Source organism: Ambystoma mexicanum, chromosome 4q (genome assembly GCF_040938575.1).
Source record: "Ambystoma mexicanum isolate Mex_15411 chromosome 4q, UKY_AmexF1_1, whole genome shotgun sequence".
NCBI classification, from domain to species: domain Eukaryota; kingdom Metazoa; phylum Chordata; class Amphibia; order Caudata; family Ambystomatidae; genus Ambystoma; species Ambystoma mexicanum.
The window spans coordinates 529,744,261-529,763,842 of record NC_090928.1 but is presented as its reverse complement, the minus strand read 5'-3'; positions in this window follow the sequence as shown (position 1 = coordinate 529,763,842).

The following is a 19,582-nucleotide window of genomic DNA, read 5'->3' as shown; positions in this document are numbered from 1 at the left end:
CTGCCTCTGGCTGATGTGTATTTTCTTTCCAAACTCCACCAGAGCCTATGATTACACAGCATCCTATCTGTGGAAAACGGCAGTGCAGGGATAGGGAAGAAAACTATTATCATCCAAACGAGCCTGGCTAGCTCAGTCGGTAGAGCATGAGACTCTTAATCTCAGGGTCGCATTGGGCGAAAACAACTAATATTTTAGTGCTTTTTGACCAAAAAAATAGAAATTGAAAGTCTCTTCACAATATTTGCAATATTTTCATTGTTAACATGCAATATATGAATGCATGTCTGGATGATGTGTAATGGGGCAATACCATACCTTAATGTATTCACTGTAAAAGAAAAAGTATGCATCATCTTACTATAAAATAAAGTGGAGAAAACACAAATAAGACTTTTTTCCACACAGGTTTAATCGGCTATTTCCTGATATTCTTCAATGCGTTCTGATATTGACTGGTAATTGTGTTTGATACTTTCTTAGACTATTTCTGCCTCTGGCTGATGTGTATTTTCTTTCCAAACTCCACCAGAGCCTATGATTACACAGCATCCTATCTGTGGAAAGCGGCAGTGCAGGGATAGGGAAGAAAACTATAGGCCTCCAAAGGAGCCCGGCTTGCTCAGTCGGTAGAGCAAGAGACTCTTAATCTCAGGGTCGTGGGTGCGAACCCCACGTTGGGCAAAAACAACTAAAATTTTAGTGCTTTTTGACCAAAAAAATAGAAATTGAAAGTCTCTTTACAATATTTGCAATATTTTCATTGTTAACATGCAATATATGAATGCATGTCTGGATGCATGTCTTGACCAAAAAAATAGAAATTGAAAGTCTCTTTACAATATTTGCAATATTTTCATTGTTAACATGCAATGTATGAATGCATGTCTGGATGATGTGTAATGGGGCAATACCATACCTTAATGTATTCACTGTAAAAGAAAAAGTATGCATCATCTTACTATAAAATAAAGTGGAGAAAACACAAATAAGACTTTTTTCCACACAGTTTAATCGGCTATTTCCTGATATTCTTCAATGCGTTCTGATATTGACTGGTAATTGTGTTTGATACTTTCTTAGACTATTTCTGCCTCTGGCTGATGTGTATTTTCTTTCCAAACTCCACCAGAGCCTATGATTACACAGCATCCTATCTGTGGAAAGCGGCAGTGCAGGGATAGGGAAGAAATCTATAGGCATCCAAAGGAGCCTGGCTAGTTCAGTTGGTAGAGCATGAGACTCTTAATCTCAGGGTCGTGGGTTCGAACCCCACGTTGGGCAAAAACAACTAAAATTGTAGTGCTTTTTGACCAAAAAAATAGAAATTGAAAGTCTCTTTACAATATTTGCAATATTTTCATTGTTAACATGCAATATATGAATGCATGTCTGGATGATGTGTAATGGGGCAATACCATACCTTAATGTATTCACTGTAAAATAAAAAGTATGTATCATCTTATTATAAAATAAAGTGGAGAAAACACAAATAAGACTTTTTTTCACACAGGTTCAGTCAGCTATTTCTTTATATTCTTCAAAGCGTTCTGATATTGACTGGTAATTGTGTTTGATACTTTCTTAGACTATTTCTGCCTCTGGCTGATGTGTATTTTCTTTCCAAACTCCACCAGAGCCTATGATTACACAGCATCCTATCTGTGGAAACCGGCAGTGCAGGGATAGGGAAGAAAACTATAGGCATGCAAAGAAGCCCGGCTAGCTCAGTCGGTAGAGCATGAGACTCTTAATCTCAGGGTCGTGGGTTCGAGCCCCACGTTGGGCGAAAACAACTAAAATTTTAGTGCTTTTTGACCAAAAAAATAGAAATTGAAAGTCTCTTCACAATATTTGCAATATTTTCATTGTTAACATGCAATGTATGAATGCATGTCTGGATGATGTGTAATGGGGCAATACCACACCTTAATGTATTCACTGTAAAAGAAAAAGTATGCATCATCTTACTATAAAATAAAGTGGAGAAAACACAAATAAGACTTTTTTCCACACAAGTTTAATCGGCTATTTCCTGATATTCTTCAATGCGTTCTGATATTGACTGGTAATTGTGTTTGATACTTTCTTAGACTATTTCTGCCTCTGGCTGATGTGTATTTTCTTTCCAAACTCCACCAGAGCCTATGATTACACAGCATCATATCTGTGGAAAGCGGCAGTGCAGGGATAGGGAAGAAAACTACAGGCGTCCAAAGGAGCCCGGCTAGCTCAGTAGGTAGAGCATGAGACTCTTAATCTCAGGGTCGTGGGTTCGAGCCCCACGTTGGGCAAAAACAACTAAAATTGTAGTGCTTTTTGACCAAAAAAATACATCCTTTCTGTGGAAAACGGCAGTGCAGGGATAGGGAAGAAAACTATAGGCATCCAAAGGAGCCCGGCTAGCTCAGTCGGTAGAGCATGAGACTCTTAATCTCAGGGTTGTGGGTTCGAGCCCCACGTTGGGCGAAAACAACTAAAATTTTAGTGCTTTTTGACCATAAAAATAGAAATTGAAAGTCTCTTTACAATATTTGCAATATTTTCATTGTTAACATGCAATATATGAATGCATGTCTGGATGCATGTCTTGACCAAAAAAATAGAAATTGAAAGTCTCTTTACAATATTTGCAATATTTTCATTGTTAACATGCAATGTATGAATGCATGTCTGGATGATGTGTAATGGGGCAATACCATACCTTAATGTATTCACTGTAAAAGAAAAAGTATGCATCATCTTACTATAAAATAAAGTGGAGAAAACACAAATAAGACTTTTTTCCACACAGTTTAATCGGCTATTTCCTGATATTCTTCAATGCGTTCTGATATTGACTGGTAATTGTGTTTGATACTTTCTTAGACTATTTCTGCCTCTGGCTGATGTGTATTTTCTTTCCAAACTCCACCAGAGCCTATGATTACACAGCATCCTATCTGTGGAAAGCGGCAGTGCAGGGATAGGGAAGAAAACTATAGGCATCCAAAGGAGCCTGGCTAGTTCAGTTGGTAGAGCATGAGACTCTTAATCTCAGGGTCGTGGGTTCGAACCCCACGTTGGGCAAAAACAACTAAAATTGTAGTGCTTTTTGACCAAAAAAATAGAAATTGAAAGTCTCTTTACAATATTTGCAATATTTTCATTGTTAACATGCAATATATGAATGCATGTCTGGATGATGTGTAATGGGGCAATACCATACCTTAATGTATTCACTGTAAAATAAAAAGTATGTATCATCTTATTATAAAATAAAGTGGAGAAAACACAAATAAGACTTTTTTTCACACAGGTTCAGTCAGCTATTTCTTTATATTCTTCAAAGCGTTCTGATATTGACTGGTAATTGTGTTTGATACTTTCTTAGACTATTTCTGCCTCTGGCTGATGTGTATTTTCTTTCCAAACTCCACCAGAGCCTATGATTACACAGCATCCTATCTGTGGAAACCGGCAGTGCAGGGATAGGGAAGAAAACTATAGGCATGCAAAGGAGCCCGGCTAGCTCAGTCGGTAGAGCATGAGACTCTTAATCTCAGGGTCGTGGGTTCGAGCCCCACGTTGGGCGAAAACAACTAAAATTTTAGTGCTTTTTGACCAAAAAAATAGAAATTGAAAGTCTCTTCACAATATTTGCAATATTTTCATTGTTAACATGCAATGTATGAATGCATGTCTGGATGATGTGTAATGGGGCAATACCACACCTTAATGTATTCACTGTAAAAGAAAAAGTATGCATCATCTTACTATAAAATAAAGTGGAGAAAACACAAATAAGACTTTTTTCCACACAAGTTTAATCGGCTATTTCCTGATATTCTTCAATGCGTTCTGATATTGACTGGTAATTGTGTTTGATACTTTCTTAGACTATTTCTGCCTCTGGCTGATGTGTATTTTCTTTCCAAACTCCACCAGAGCCTATGATTACACAGCATCATATCTGTGGAAAGCGGCAGTGCAGGGATAGGGAAGAAAACTACAAGCATCTAAAGGAGCCCGGCTAGCTCAGTAGGTAGAGCATGAGACTCTTAATCTCAGGGTCGTGGGTTCGAGCCCCACGTTGGGCGAAAACAACTAAAATTGTAGTGCTTTTTGACCAAAAAAATACATCCTATCTGTGGAAAACGGCAGTGCAGGGATAGGGAAGAAAACTATAGGCATCCAAAGGAGCCCGGCTAGCTCAGTCGGTAGAGCATGAGACTCTTAATCTCAGGGTCGTGGGTTCGAGCCCCACGTTGGGTGAAAACAACTAAAATTTTAGTGCTTTTTGACCAAAAAAATAGAAATTGAAAGTCTCTTTACAATATTTGCAATATTTTCATTGTTAACATGCAATATATGAATGCATGTCTGGATGATGTGTAATGGGGCAATACCACACCTTAATGTATTCACTGTACAAGAAAAAGTATGTATCATCTTACTATAAAATAAAAAGGAGAAAACACAAATAAGACTTTTTTCCACACAGGTTTAATCGGCTATTTCCTGATATTCTTCAATGCGTTCTGATATTGACTGGTAATTGTGTTTGATACTTTCTTAGACTATTTCTGCCTCTGGCTGATGTGTATTTTCTTTCCAAACTCCACCAGAGCCTATGATTACACAACATCCTATCTGTGGAAAGCGGCAGTGCAGGGATAGGGAAGAAAACTATAGGCATCCAAAGAAGCCTGGCTAGTTCAGTCGGTCGAGCATGAGACTCTTAATCTCAGGGTCGTGGGTTCGAGCCCCACGTTGGGCGTAAACAACTAAAATTGTAGTGCTTTTTGACCAAAAAAATAGAAATTGAAAGTCTCTTTACAATATTTGCAATATTTTCATTGTTAACATGCAATATATGAATGCATGTCTGGATGATGTGTAATGGGGCAATACCATACCTTAATGTATTCACTGTAAAAGAAAAAGTATGTATCATCTTATTATAAAATAAAGTGGAGAAAACACAAATAAGACATTTTTTCACACAGGTTCAGTCAGCTATTTCCTGATATTCTTCAAAGCGTTCTGATATTGACTGGTAATTGTGTTTGATACTTTCTTAGACTATTTCTGCCTCTGGCTGATGTGTATTTTCTTTCCAAACTCCACCAGAGCCTATGATTGCACAGCATCCTATCTGTGGAAAGCGGCAGTGCAGGGATAGGGAAGAAAACTACAGGCGTCCAAAGGAGCCCGGCTAGCTCAGTAGGTAGAGCATGAGACTCTTAATCTCAGGGTCGTGGGTTCGAGCCCCACGTTGGGCAAAAACAACTAAAATTGTAGTGCTTTTTGACCAAAAAAATACATCCTTTCTGTGGAAAACGGCAGTGCAGGGATAGGGAAGAAAACTATAGGCATCCAAAGGAGCCCGGCTAGCTCAGTCGGTAGAGCATGAGACTCTTAATCTCAGGGTCGTGGGTTCGAGCCCCACGTTGGGTGAAAACAACTAAAATTTTAGTGCTTTTTGACCAAAAAAATAGAAATTGAAAGTCTCTTTACAATATTTGCAATATTTTCATTGTTAACATGCAATATATGAATGCATGTCTGGATGATGTGTAATGGGGCAATACCACACCTTAATGTATTCACTGTACAAGAAAAAGTATGTATCATCTTACTATAAAATAAAAAGGAGAAAACACAAATAAGACTTTTTTCCACACAGGTTTAATCGGCTATTTCCTGATATTCTTCAATGCGTTCTGATATTGACTGGTAATTGTGTTTGATACTTTCTTAGACTATTTCTGCCTCTGGCTGATGTGTATTTTCTTTCCAAACTCCACCAGAGCCTATGATTACACAACATCCTATCTGTGGAAAGCGGCAGTGCAGGGATAGGGAAGAAAACTATAGGCATCCAAAGAAGCCCGGCTAGTTCAGTCGGTCGAGCATGAGACTCTTAATCTCAGGGTCGTGGGTTCGAGCCCCACGTTGGGCGTAAACAACTAAAATTGTAGTGCTTTTTGACCAAAAAAATAGAAATTGAAAGTCTCTTTACAATATTTGCAATATTTTCATTGTTAACATGCAATATATGAATGCATGTCTGGATGATGTGTAATGGGGCAATACCATACCTTAATGTATTCACTGTAAAAGAAAAAGTATGTATCATTTTATTATAAAATAAAGTGGAGAAAACACAAATAAGATATTTTTTCACACAGGTTCAGTCAGCTATTTCCTGATATTCTTCAAAGCGTTCTGATATTGACTGGTAATTGTGTTTGATACTTTCTTAGACTATTTCTGCCTCTGGCTGATGTGTATTTTCTTTCCAAACTCCACCAGAGCCTATGATTGCACAGCATCCTATCTGTGGAAACCGGCAGTGCAGGGATAGGGAAGAAAACTATAGGCATCCAAAGGAGCCTGGCTAGCTCAGTCGGTAGAGCATGAGACTCTTAATCTCAGGGTCGTGGGTTCGAGCCCCACGTTGGGCGAAAACAACTAAAATTTTAGTGCTTTTTGACCAAAAAAATAGAAATTGAAAGTCTCTTTACAATATTTGCAATATTTTCATTGTTAACATGCAATATATGAATGCATGTCTGGATGATGTGTAATGGGGCAATACCATACCTTAATGTATTCACTGTAAAAGAAAAAGTATGCATCATCTTACTATAAAATAAAGTGGAGAAAACACAAATAAGACTTTTTTCCACACAGGTTTAATAGGCTATTTCCTGATATTCTTCAATGCGTTCTGATATTTACTGGTAATTGTGTTTGATACTTTCTTAGACTATTTCTGCCTCTGGCTGATGTGTATTTTCTTTCCAAACTCCACCAGAGCCTATGATTACACAGCATCCTATCTGTGGAAAACGGCAGTGCAGGGATAGGGAAGAAAACTATAGACATCCAAAGGAGCCCGGCTAGCTCAGTCGGTAGAGCATGAGACTCTTAAACTCAGGGTCGTGGGTTCGAGCCCCACATTGCGCGAAAACAACTAAAATTTTAGTGCTTGTTGACCAAAAAAATAGAAATTGAAAGTCTCTTTGCAATATTTCTTTGTTAACATGCAATATATGAATGCATGTCTGGATGATGTGTAATGGGGCAATACCATATCTTAATGTATTCACTGTAAAAGAAAAAGTATGTATCATCTTACTATAAAATAAAGTGGAGAAAACACAAATAAGACTTTTTTCCACACAGGTTTAATCGGCTATTTCCTGATATTCTTCAAAGCTTTCTGATATTGACTGGTAATTGTGTTTGATACTTTCTTAGACTATTTCTGCCTCTTGCTGATGTGTATTTTCTTTCCAAACTCCACCAGAGCCTATGATTACACAGCATCCTATCTGTGGAAAGCGGCAGTGGAGGGATAGGGAAGAAAACTATAGGCATCCAAAGGAGCCTGGCTAGCTCAGTTGGTAGAGCATGAGACTCTTAATCTCAGTGTCGTGGGTTCGAGCCCCACGTTGGGCGAAAACAACTAAAATTGTAGTGCTTTTTGACCAAAAAAATAGAAATTGAAAGTCTCTTTGCAATATTTCTTTGTTAACATGCAATATATGAATGCATGTCTGGATGATGTGTAATGGGGCAATACCATATCTTAATGTATTCACTGTAAAAGAAAAAGTATGTATCATCTTACTGTAAAATAAAGTGGAGAAAACACAAATAAGACTTTTTTCCACACAGGTTTAATCGGCTATTTCCTGATATTCTTCAATGCGTTCTGATATTGACTGGTAATTGTGTTTGATACTTTCTTAGACTATTTCTGCCTCTGGCTGATGTGTATTTTCTTTCCAAACTCCACCAGAGCCTATGATTACACAGCATCCTATCTGTGGAAAACGGCAGTGCAGGGATAGGGAAGAAAACTATAGGCATCCAAAGGAGCCCGGCTAGCTCAGTCGGTAGAGCATGAGACTCTTAATCTCAGGGTTGTGGGTTCGAGCCCCACGTTGGGCGAAAACAACTAAAATTTGAGTGCTTTTTGACCAAAAAAATAGAAATTGAAAGTCTCTTTACAATATTTGCAATATTTTCATTGTTAACATGCAATATATGAATGCATGTCTGGATGCATGTCTTGACCAAAAAAATAGAAATTGAAAGTCTCTTTACAATATTTGCAATATTTTCATTGTTAACATGCAATGTATGAATGCATGTCTGGATGATGTGTAATGGGGCAATACCATACCTTAATGTATTCACTGTAAAAGAAAAAGTATGCATCATCTTACTATAAAATAAAGTGGAGAAAACACAAATAAGACTTTTTTCCACACAGTTTAATCGGCTATTTCCTGATATTCTTCAATGCGTTCTGATATTGACTGGTAATTGTGTTTGATACTTTCTTAGACTATTTCTGCCTCTGGCTGATGTGTATTTTCTTTCCAAACTCCACCAGAGCCTATGATTACACAGCATCCTATCTGTGGAAAGCGGCAGTGCAGGGATAGGGAAGAAAACTATAGGCATCCAAAGGAGCCTGGCTAGTTCAGTTGGTAGAGCATGAGACTCTTAATCTCAGGGTCGTGGGTTCGAACCCCACGTTGGGCAAAAACAACTAAAATTGTAGTGCTTTTTGACCAAAAAAATAGAAATTGAAAGTCTCTTTACAATATTTGCAATATTTTCATTGTTAACATGCAATATATGAATGCATGTCTGGATGATGTGTAATGGGGCAATACCATACCTTAATGTATTCACTGTAAAATAAAAAGTATGTATCATCTTATTATAAAATAAAGTGGAGAAAACACAAATAAGACTTTTTTTCACACAGGTTCAGTCAGCTATTTCTTTATATTCTTCAAAGCGTTCTGATATTGACTGGTAATTGTGTTTGATACTTTCTTAGACTATTTCTGCCTCTGGCTGATGTGTATTTTCTTTCCAAACTCCACCAGAGCCTATGATTACACAGCATCCTATCTGTGGAAACCGGCAGTGCAGGGATAGGGAAGAAAACTATAGGCATGCAAAGGAGCCCGGCTAGCTCAGTCGGTAGAGCATGAGACTCTTAATCTCAGGGTCGTGGGTTCGAGCCCCACGTTGGGCGAAAACAACTAAAATTTTAGTGCTTTTTGACCAAAAAAATAGAAATTGAAAGTCTCTTCACAATATTTGCAATATTTTCATTGTTAACATGCAATGTATGAATGCATGTCTGGATGATGTGTAATGGGGCAATACCATACCTTAATGTATTCACTGTAAAAGAAAAAGTATGCATCATCTTACTATAAAATAAAGTGGAGAAAACACAAATAAGACTTTTTTCCACACAAGTTTAATCGGCTATTTCCTGATATTCTTCAATGCGTTCTGATATTGACTGGTAATTGTGTTTGATACTTTCTTAGACTATTTCTGCCTCTGGCTGATGTGTATTTTCTTTCCAAACTCCACCAGAGCCTATGAATACACAGCATCATATCTGTGGAAAGCGGCAGTGCAGGGATAGGGAAGAAAACTACAGGCATCTAAAGGAGCCCGGCTAGCTCAGTAGGTAGAGCATGAGACTCTTAATCTCAGGGTCGTGGGTTCGAGCCCCACGTTGGGCGAAAACAACTAAAATTGTAGTGCTTTTTGACCAAAAAAATACATCCTATCTGTGGAAAACGGCAGTGCAGGGATAGGGAAGAAAACTATAGGCATCCAAAGGAGCCCGGCTAGCTCAGTCGGTAGAGCATGAGACTCTTAATCTCAGGGTCGTGGGTTCGAGCCCCACGTTGGGTGAAAACAACTAAAATTTTAGTGCTTTTTGACCAAAAAAATAGAAATTGAAAGTCTCTTTACAATATTTGCAATATTTTCATTGTTAACATGCAATATATGAATGCATGTCTGGATGATGTGTAATGGGGCAATACCACACCTTAATGTATTCACTGTACAAGAAAAAGTATGTATCATCTTACTATAAAATAAAAAGGAGAAAACACAAATAAGACTTTTTTCCACACAGGTTTAATCGGCTATTTCCTGATATTCTTCAATGCGTTCTGATATTGACTGGTAATTGTGTTTGATACTTTCTTAGACTATTTCTGCCTCTGGCTGATGTGTATTTTCTTTCCAAACTCCACCAGAGCCTATGATTACACAACATCCTATCTGTGGAAAGCGGCAGTGCAGGGATAGGGAAGAAAACTATAGGCATCCAAAGAAGCCCGGCTAGTTCAGTTGGTCGAGCATGAGACTCTTAATCTCAGGGTCGTGGGTTCGAGCCCCACGTTGGGCGTAAACAACTAAAATTGTAGTGCTTTTTGACCAAAAAAATAGAAATTGAAAGTCTCTTTACAATATTTGCAATATTTTCATTGTTAACATGCAATATATGAATGCATGTCTGGATGATGTGTAATGGGGCAATACCATACCTTAATGTATTCACTGTAAAAGAAAAAGTATGTATCATCTTATTATAAAATAAAGTGGAGAAAACACAAATAAGATATTTTTTCACACAGGTTCAGTCAGCTATTTCCTGATATTCTTCAAAGCGTTCTGATATTGACTGGTAATTGTGTTTGATACTTTCTTAGACTATTTCTGCCTCTGGCTGATGTGTATTTTCTTTCCAAACTCCACCAGAGCCTATGATTGCACAGCATCCTATCTGTGGAAACCGGCAGTGCAGGGATAGGGAAGAAAACTATAGGCATCCAAAGGAGCCCGGCTAGCTCAGTCGGTAGAGCATGAGACTCTTAATCTCAGGGTCGTGGGTTCGAGCCCCACGTTGGGCGAAAACAACTAAAATTTTAGTGCTTTTTGACCAAAAAAATAGAAATTGAAAGTCTCTTTACAATATTTGCAATATTTTCATTGTTAACATGCAATATATGAATGCATGTCTGGATGATGTGTAATGGGGCAATACCATACCTTAATGTATTCACTGTAAAAGAAAAAGTATGCATCATCTTACTATAAAATAAAGTGGAGAAAACACAAATAAGACTTTTTTCCACACAGGTTTAATAGGCTATTTCCTGATATTCTTCAATGCGTTCTGATATTTACTGGTAATTGTGTTTGATACTTTCTTAGACTATTTCTGCCTCTGGCTGATGTGTATTTTCTTTCCAAACTCCACCAGAGCCTATGATTACACAGCATCCTATCTGTGGAAAACGGCAGTGCAGGGATAGGGAAGAAAACTATAGACATCCAAAGGAGCCCGGCTAGCTCAGTCGGTAGAGCATGAGACTCTTAAACTCAGGGTCGTGGGTTCGAGCCCCACATTGCGCGAAAACAACTAAAATTTTAGTGCTTGTTGACCAAAAAAATAGAAATTGAAAGTCTCTTTGCAATATTTCTTTGTTAACATGCAATATATGAATGCATGTCTGGATGATGTGTAATGGGGCAATACCATATCTTAATGTATTCACTGTAAAAGAAAAAGTATGTATCATCTTACTATAAAATAAAGTGGAGAAAACACAAATAAGACTTTTTTCCACACAGGTTTAATCGGCTATTTCCTGATATTCTTCAAAGCTTTCTGATATTGACTGGTAATTGTGTTTGATACTTTCTTAGACTATTTCTGCCTCTTGCTGATGTGTATTTTCTTTCCAAACTCCACCAGAGCCTATGATTACACAGCATCCTATCTGTGGAAAGCGGCAGTGGAGGGATAGGGAAGAAAACTATAGGCATCCAAAGAAGCCTGGCTAGCTCAGTTGGTAGAGCATGAGACTCTTAATCTCAGTGTCGTGGGTTCGAGCCCCACGTTGGGCGAAAACAACTAAAATTGTAGTGCTTTTTGACCAAAAAAATAGAAATTGAAAGTCTCTTTGCAATATTTCTTTGTTAACATGCAATATATGAATGCATGTCTGGATGATGTGTAATGGGGCAATACCATATCTTAATGTATTCACTGTAAAAGAAAAAGTATGTATCATCTTACTATAAAATAAAGTGGAGAAAACACAAATAAGACTTTTTTCCACACAGGTTTAATCGGCTATTTCCTGATATTCTTCAAAGCTTTCTGATATTGACTGGTAATTGTGTTTGATACTTTCTTAGACTATTTCTGCCTCTGGCTGATGTGTATTTTCTTTCCAAACTCCACCAGAGCCTATGATTACACAGCATCCTATCTGTGGAAAACGGCAGTGCAGGGATAGGGAAGAAAACTATTATCATCCAAACGAGCCTGGCTAGCTCAGTCGGTAGAGCATGAGACTCTTAATCTCAGGGTCGCATTGGGCGAAAACAACTAATATTTTAGTGCTTTTTGACCAAAAAAATAGAAATTGAAAGTCTCTTCACAATATTTGCAATATTTTCATTGTTAACATGCAATATATGAATGCATGTCTGGATGATGTGTAATGGGGCAATACCATACCTTAATGTATTCACTGTAAAAGAAAAAGTATGCATCATCTTACTATAAAATAAAGTGGAGAAAACACAAATAAGACTTTTTTCCACACAGGTTTAATCGGCTATTTCCTGATATTCTTCAATGCGTTCTGATATTGACTGGTAATTGTGTTTGATACTTTCTTAGACTATTTCTGCCTCTGGCTGATGTGTATTTTCTTTCCAAACTCCACCAGAGCCTATGATTACACAGCATCCTATCTGTGGAAAGCGGCAGTGCAGGGATAGGGAAGAAAACTATAGGCCTCCAAAGGAGCCCGGCTTGCTCAGTCGGTAGAGCAAGAGACTCTTAATCTCAGGGTCGTGGGTGCGAACCCCACGTTGGGCAAAAACAACTAAAATTTTAGTGCTTTTTGACCAAAAAAATAGAAATTGAAAGTCTCTTTACAATATTTGCAATATTTTGATTGTTAACATGCAATATATGAATGCATGTCTGGATGATGTGTAATGGGGCAATACCACACCTTAATGTATTCACTGTAAAAGAAAAAGTATGTATCATCTTACTATAAAATAAAGTGGAGAAAACACAAATAAGACTTTTTTCCACACAGGTTTAATCGGCTATTTCCTGATATTCTTCAATGCGTTCTGATATTGACTGGTAATTGTGTTTGCTACTTTCTTAGACTATTTCTGCCTCTGGCTGATGTGTATTTTCTTTCCAAACTCCACCAGAGCCTATGATTACACAGCATCCTATCTGTGGAAAACGGCAGTGCAGGGATAGGGAAGAAAACTATAGGCATCCAAAGGAGCCCGGCTAGCTCAGTCGGTAGAGCATGAGACTCTTAATCTCAGGGTCGTGGGTTCGAGCCCCACGTTGGGCGAAAACAACTAAAATTGTAGTGCTTTTTGACCAAAAAAATACATCCTATCTGTGGAAAACGGCAGTGCAGGGATAGGGAAGAAAACTATAGGCATCCAAAGGAGCCCGGCTAGCTCAGTCGGTAGAGCATGAGACTCTTAATCTCAGGGTCGTGGGTTCGAGCCCCACGTTGGCGAAAACAACTAAAATTTTAGTGCTTTTTGACCAAAAAAATAGAAATTGAAAGTCTCTTCACAATATTTGCAATATTTTGATTGTTAACATGCAATATATGAATGCATGTCTGGATGATGTGTAATGGGGCAATACCACACCTTAATGTATTCACTGTAAAAGAAAAAGTATGTATCATCTTACTGTAAAATAAAGTGGAGAAAACACAAATAAGACTTTTTTCCACACAGGTTTAATCGGCTATTTCCTGATATTCTTCAATGCGTTCTGATATTGACTGGTAATTGTGTTTGATACTTTCTTAGACTATTTCTGCCTCTGGCTGGTGTGTATTTTCTTTCCAAACTCCACCAGAGCCTATGATTACACAGCATCCTATCTGTGGAAAATGGCAGTGCAGGGATAGGGAAGAAAACTATAGGCATCCAAAGGAGCCCGACTAGCTCAGTCGGTAGAGCATGAGACTCTTAATCTCAGGGTCGCATTGGGCGAAAACAACTAATATTTTAGTGCTTTTTGACCAAAAAAATAGAAATTGAAAGTCTCTTCACAATATTTGCAATATTTTCATTGTTAACATGCAATATATGAATGCATGTCTGGATGATGTGTAATGGGGCAATACCATACCTTAATGTATTCACTGTAAAAGAAAAAGTATGCATCATCTTACTATAAAATAAAGTGGAGAAAACACAAATAAGACTTTTTTCCACACAGGTTTAATCGGCTATTTCCTGATATTCTTCAATGCGTTCTGATATTGACTGGTAATTGTGTTTGATACTTTCTTAGACTATTTCTGCCTCTGGCTGATGTGTATTTTCTTTCCAAACTCCACCAGAGCCTATGATTACACAGCATCCTATCTGTGGAAAGCGGCAGTGCAGGGATAGGGAAGAAAACTATAGGCCTCCAAAGGAGCCCGGCTTGCTCAGTCGGTAGAGCAAGAGACTCTTAATCTCAGGGTCGTGGGTGCGAACCCCACGTTGGGCAAAAACAACTAAAATTTTAGTGCTTTTTGACCAACAAAATAGAAATTGAAAGTCTCTTTACAATATTTGCAATATTTTGATTGTTAACATGCAATATATGAATGCATGTCTGGATGATGTGTAATGGGGCAATACCACACCTTAATGTATTCACTGTAAAAGAAAAAGTATGTATCATCTTACTATAAAATAAAGTGGAGAAAACACAAATAAGACTTTTTTCCACACAGGTTTAATCGGCTATTTCCTGATATTCTTCAATGCGTTCTGATATTGACTGGTAATTGTGTTTGATACTTTCTTAGACTATTTCTGCCTCTGGCTGATGTGTATTTTCTTTCCAAACTCCACCAGAGCCTATGATTACACAGCATCCCATCTGTGGAAAACGGCAGTGCAGGGATAGGGAAGAAAACTATAGGCATCCAAAGGAGCCCGGCTAGCTCAGTCGGTAGAGCATGAGACTCTTAATCTCAGGGTCGTGGGTTCGAGCCCCACGTTGGGCGAAAACAACTAAAATTGTAGTGCTTTTTGACCAAAAAAATACATCCTATCTGTGGAAAACGGCAGTGCAGGGATAGGGAAGAAAACTATAGGCATCCAAAGGAGCCCGGATAGCTCAGTCGGTAGAGCATGAGACTCTTAATCTCAGGGTCGTGGGTTCGAGCCCCACGTTGGCGAAAACAACTAAAATTTTAGTGCTTTTTGACCAAAAAAATAGAAATTGAAAGTCTCTTTACAATATTTGCAATATTTTGATTGTTAACATGCAATATATGAATGCATGTCTGGATGATGTGTAATGGGGCAATACCACACCTTAATGTATTCACTGTAAAAGAAAAAGTATGTATCATCTTACTGTAAAATAAAGTGGAGAAAACACAAATAAGACTTTTTTCCACACAGGTTTAATCGGCTATTTCCTGATATTCTTCAATGCGTTCTGATATTGACTGGTAATTGTGTTTGATACTTTCTTAGACTATTTCTGCCTCTGGCTGATGTGTATTTTCTTTCCAAACTCCACCAGAGCCTATGATTACACAGCATCCTATCTGTGGAAAACGGCAGTGCAGGGATAGGGAAGAAAACTAAAGGCATCCAAAGGAGCCCGGCTAGCTCAGTCGGTAGAGCATGAGACTCTTAATCTCAGGGTCGTGGGTTCGAGCCCCACGTTGGGCGAAAACAACTAAAATTTTAGTGCTTTTTGACCAAAAAAATAGAAATTGAAAGTCTCTTTACAATATTTGCAATATTTTCATTGTTAACATGCAATATATGAATGCATGTCTGGATGCATGTCTTGACCAAAAAAATAGAAATTGAAAGTCTCTTTACAATATTTGCAATATTTTCATTGTTAACATGCAATGTATGAATGCATGTCTGGATGATGTGTAATGGGGCAATACCATACCTTAATGTATTCACTGTAAAAGAAAAAGTATGCATCATCTTACTATAAAATAAAGTGGAGAAAACACAAATAAGACTTTTTTCCGCACAGTTTAATCGGCTATTTCCTGATATTCTTCAATGCGTTCTGATATTGACTGGTAATTGTGTTTGATACTTTCTTAGACTATTTCTGCCTCTGGCTGATGTGTATTTTCTTTCCAAACTCCACCAGAGCCTATGATTACACAGCATCCTATCTGTGGAAAGCGGCAGTGCAGGGATAGGGAAGAAAACTATACGCATCCAAAGGAGCCTGGCTAGTTCAGTTGGTAGAGCATGAGACTCTTAATCTCAGAGTCGTGGGTTCGAGCCCCACGTTGGGCAAAAACAACTAAAATTGTAGTGCTTTTTGACCAAAAAAATAGAAATTGAAAGTCTCTTTACAATATTTGCAATATTTTCATTGTTAACATGCAATATATGAATGCATGTCTGGATGATGTGTAATGGGGCAATACCATACCTTAATGTATTCACTGTAAAATAAAAAGTATGTATCATCTTATTATAAAATAAAGTGGAGAAAACACAAATAAGACTTTTTTTCACACAGGTTCAGTCAGCTATTTCTTTATATTCTTCAAAGCGTTCTGATATTGACTGGTAATTGTGTTTGATACTTTCTTAGACTATTTCTGCCTCTGGCTGATGTGTATTTTCTTTCCAAACTCCACCAGAGCCTATGATTACACAGCATCCTATCTGTGGAAACCGGCAGTGCAGGGATAGGGAAGAAAACTATAGGCATGCAAACGAGCCCGGCTAGCTCAGTCGGTAGAGCATGAGACTCTTAATCTCAGGGTCGTGGGTTCGAGCCCCACGTTGGGCGAAAACAACTAAAATTTTAGTGCTTTTTGACCAAAAAAATAGAAATTGAAAGTCTCTTTACAATATTTGCAATATTTTCATTGTTAACATGCAATATATGAATGCATGTCTGGATGCATGTCTTGACCAAAAAAATAGAAATTGAAAGTCTCTTTACAATATTTGCCATATTTTCATTGTTAACATGCAATGTATGAATGCATGTCTGGATGATGTGTAATGGGGCAATACCATACCTTAATGTATTCACTGTAAAAGAAAAAGTATGCATCATCTTACTATAAAATAAAGTGGAGAAAACACAAATAAGACTTTTTTCCACACAGGTTTAATAGGCTATTTCCTGATATTCTTCAATGCGTTCTGATATTGACTGGTAATTGTGTTTGATACTTTCTTAGACTATTTCTGCCTCTGGCTGATGTGTATTTTCTTTCCAAACTCCACCAGAGCCTATGATTACACAGCATCCTATCTGTGGAAAACGGCAGTGCAGGGATAGGGAAGAAAACTATAGACATCCAAAGGAGCCCGGCTAGCTCAGTCGGTAGAGCATGAGACTCTTAAACTCAGGGTCGTGGGTTCGAGCCCCACATTGCGCGAAAACAACTAAAATTTTAGTGCTTGTTGACAAAAAAAATAGAAATTGAAAGTCTATTTACAATATTTGCAATATTTTCGTTGTTACCATGCAATGTATGAATGCATGTCTGGATGATGTGTAATGGGGCAATACCATACCTTAATGTATTCACTGTAAAAGAAAAAGTATGCATCATCTTACTATAAAATAAAGTGGAGAAAACACAAATAAGACTTTTTTCCACACAGGTTTAATAGGCTATTTCCTGATATTCTTCAATGCGTTCTGATATTGACTGGTAATTGTGTTTGATACTTTCTTAGACTATTTCTGCCTCTTGGTGATGTGTATTTTCTTTCCAAACTCCACCAGAGCCTATGATTACACAGCATCCTATCTGTGGAAAGCGGCAGTGGAGGGATAGGGAAGAAAACTATAGGCATCCAAAGGAGCCTGGCTAGCTCAGTTGGTAGAGCATGAGACTCTTAATCTCAGTGTCGTGGGTTCGAGCCCCACGTTGGGCGAAAACAACTAAAATTGTAGTGCTTTTTGACCAAAAAAATAGAAATTGAAAGTCTCTTTGCAATATTTCTTTGTTAACATGCAATATATGAATGCATGTCTGGATGATGTGTAATGGGGCAATACCATATCTTAATGTATTCGCTGTAAAAGAAAAAGTATGTATCATCTTACTATAAAATAAAGTGGAGAAAACACAAATAAGACTTTTTTCCACACAGGTTTAATCGGCTATTTCCTGATATTCTTCAAAGCTTTCTGATATTGACTGGTAATTGTGTTTGATACTTTCTTAGACTATTTCTGCCTCTGGCTGATGTGTATTTTCTTTCCAAACTCCACCAGAGCCTATGATTACACAGCATCCTATCTGTGGAAAACGGCAGTGCAGGGATAGGGAAGAAAACTATTATCATCCAAACGAGCCTGGCTAGCTCAGTCGGTAGAGCATGAGACTCTTAATCTCAGGGTCGCATTGGGCGAAAACAACTAATATTTTAGTGCTTTTTGACCAAAAAAATAGAAATTGAAAGTCTCTTCACAATATTTGCAATATTTTCATTGTTAACATGCAATATATGAATGCATGTCTGGATGATGTGTAATGGGGCAATACCATACCTTAATGTATTCACTGTAAAAGAAAAAGTATGCATCATCTTACTATAAAATAAAGTGGAGAAAACACAAATAAGACTTTTTTCCACACAGGTTTAATCGGCTATTTCCTGATATTCTTCAATGCGTTCTGATATTGACTGGTAATTGTGTTTGATACTTTCTTAGACTATTTCTGCCTCTGGCTGATGTGTATTTTCTTTCCAAACTCCACCAGAGCCTATGATTACACAGCATCCTATCTGTGGAAAGCGGCAGTGCAGGGATAGGGAAGAAAACTATAGGCCTCCAAAGGAGCCCGGCTTGCTCAGTCGGTAGAGCATGAGACTCTTAATCTCAGGGTCGTGGGTGCGAACCCCACGTTGGGCAAAAACAACTAAAATTTTAGTGCTTTTTGACCAAAAAAATAGAAATTGAAAGTCTCTTTACAATATTTGCAATATTTTGATTGTTAACATGCAATATATGAATGCATGTCTGGATGATGTGTAATGGGGCAATACCACACCTTAATGTATTCACTGTAAAAGAAAAAGTATGTATCATCTTACTATAAAATAAAGTGGAGAAAACACAAATAAGACTTTTTTCCACACAGGTTTAATCGGCTATTTCCTGATATTCTTCAATGCGTTCTGATATTGACTGGTAATTGTGTTTGATACTTTCTTAGACTATTTCTGCCTCTGGCTGATGTGTATTTTCTTTCCAAACTCCACCAGAGCCTATGATTACACAGCATCCTATCTGTGGAAAACGGCAGTGCAGGGATAGGGAAGAAAACTATAGGCATCCAAAGGAGCCCGGCTAGCTCAGTCGGTAGAGCATGAGACTCTTAATCTCAGGGTCGTGGGTTCGAGCCCCACGTTGGGCGAAAACAACTAAAATTGTAGTGCTTTTTGACCAAAAAAATACATCCTATCCGTGGAAAACGGCAGTGCAGGGATAGGGAAGAAAACTATAGGCATCCAAAGGAGCCCGGCTAGCTCAGTCGGTAGAGCATGAGACTCTTAATCTCAGGGTCGTGGGTTCGAGCCCCACGTTGGCGAAAACAACTAAAATTTTAGTGCTTTTTGACCAAAAAAATAGAAATTGAAAGTCTCTTTACAATATTTGCAATATTTTGATTGTTAACATGCAATATATGAATGCATGTCTGGATGATGTGTAATG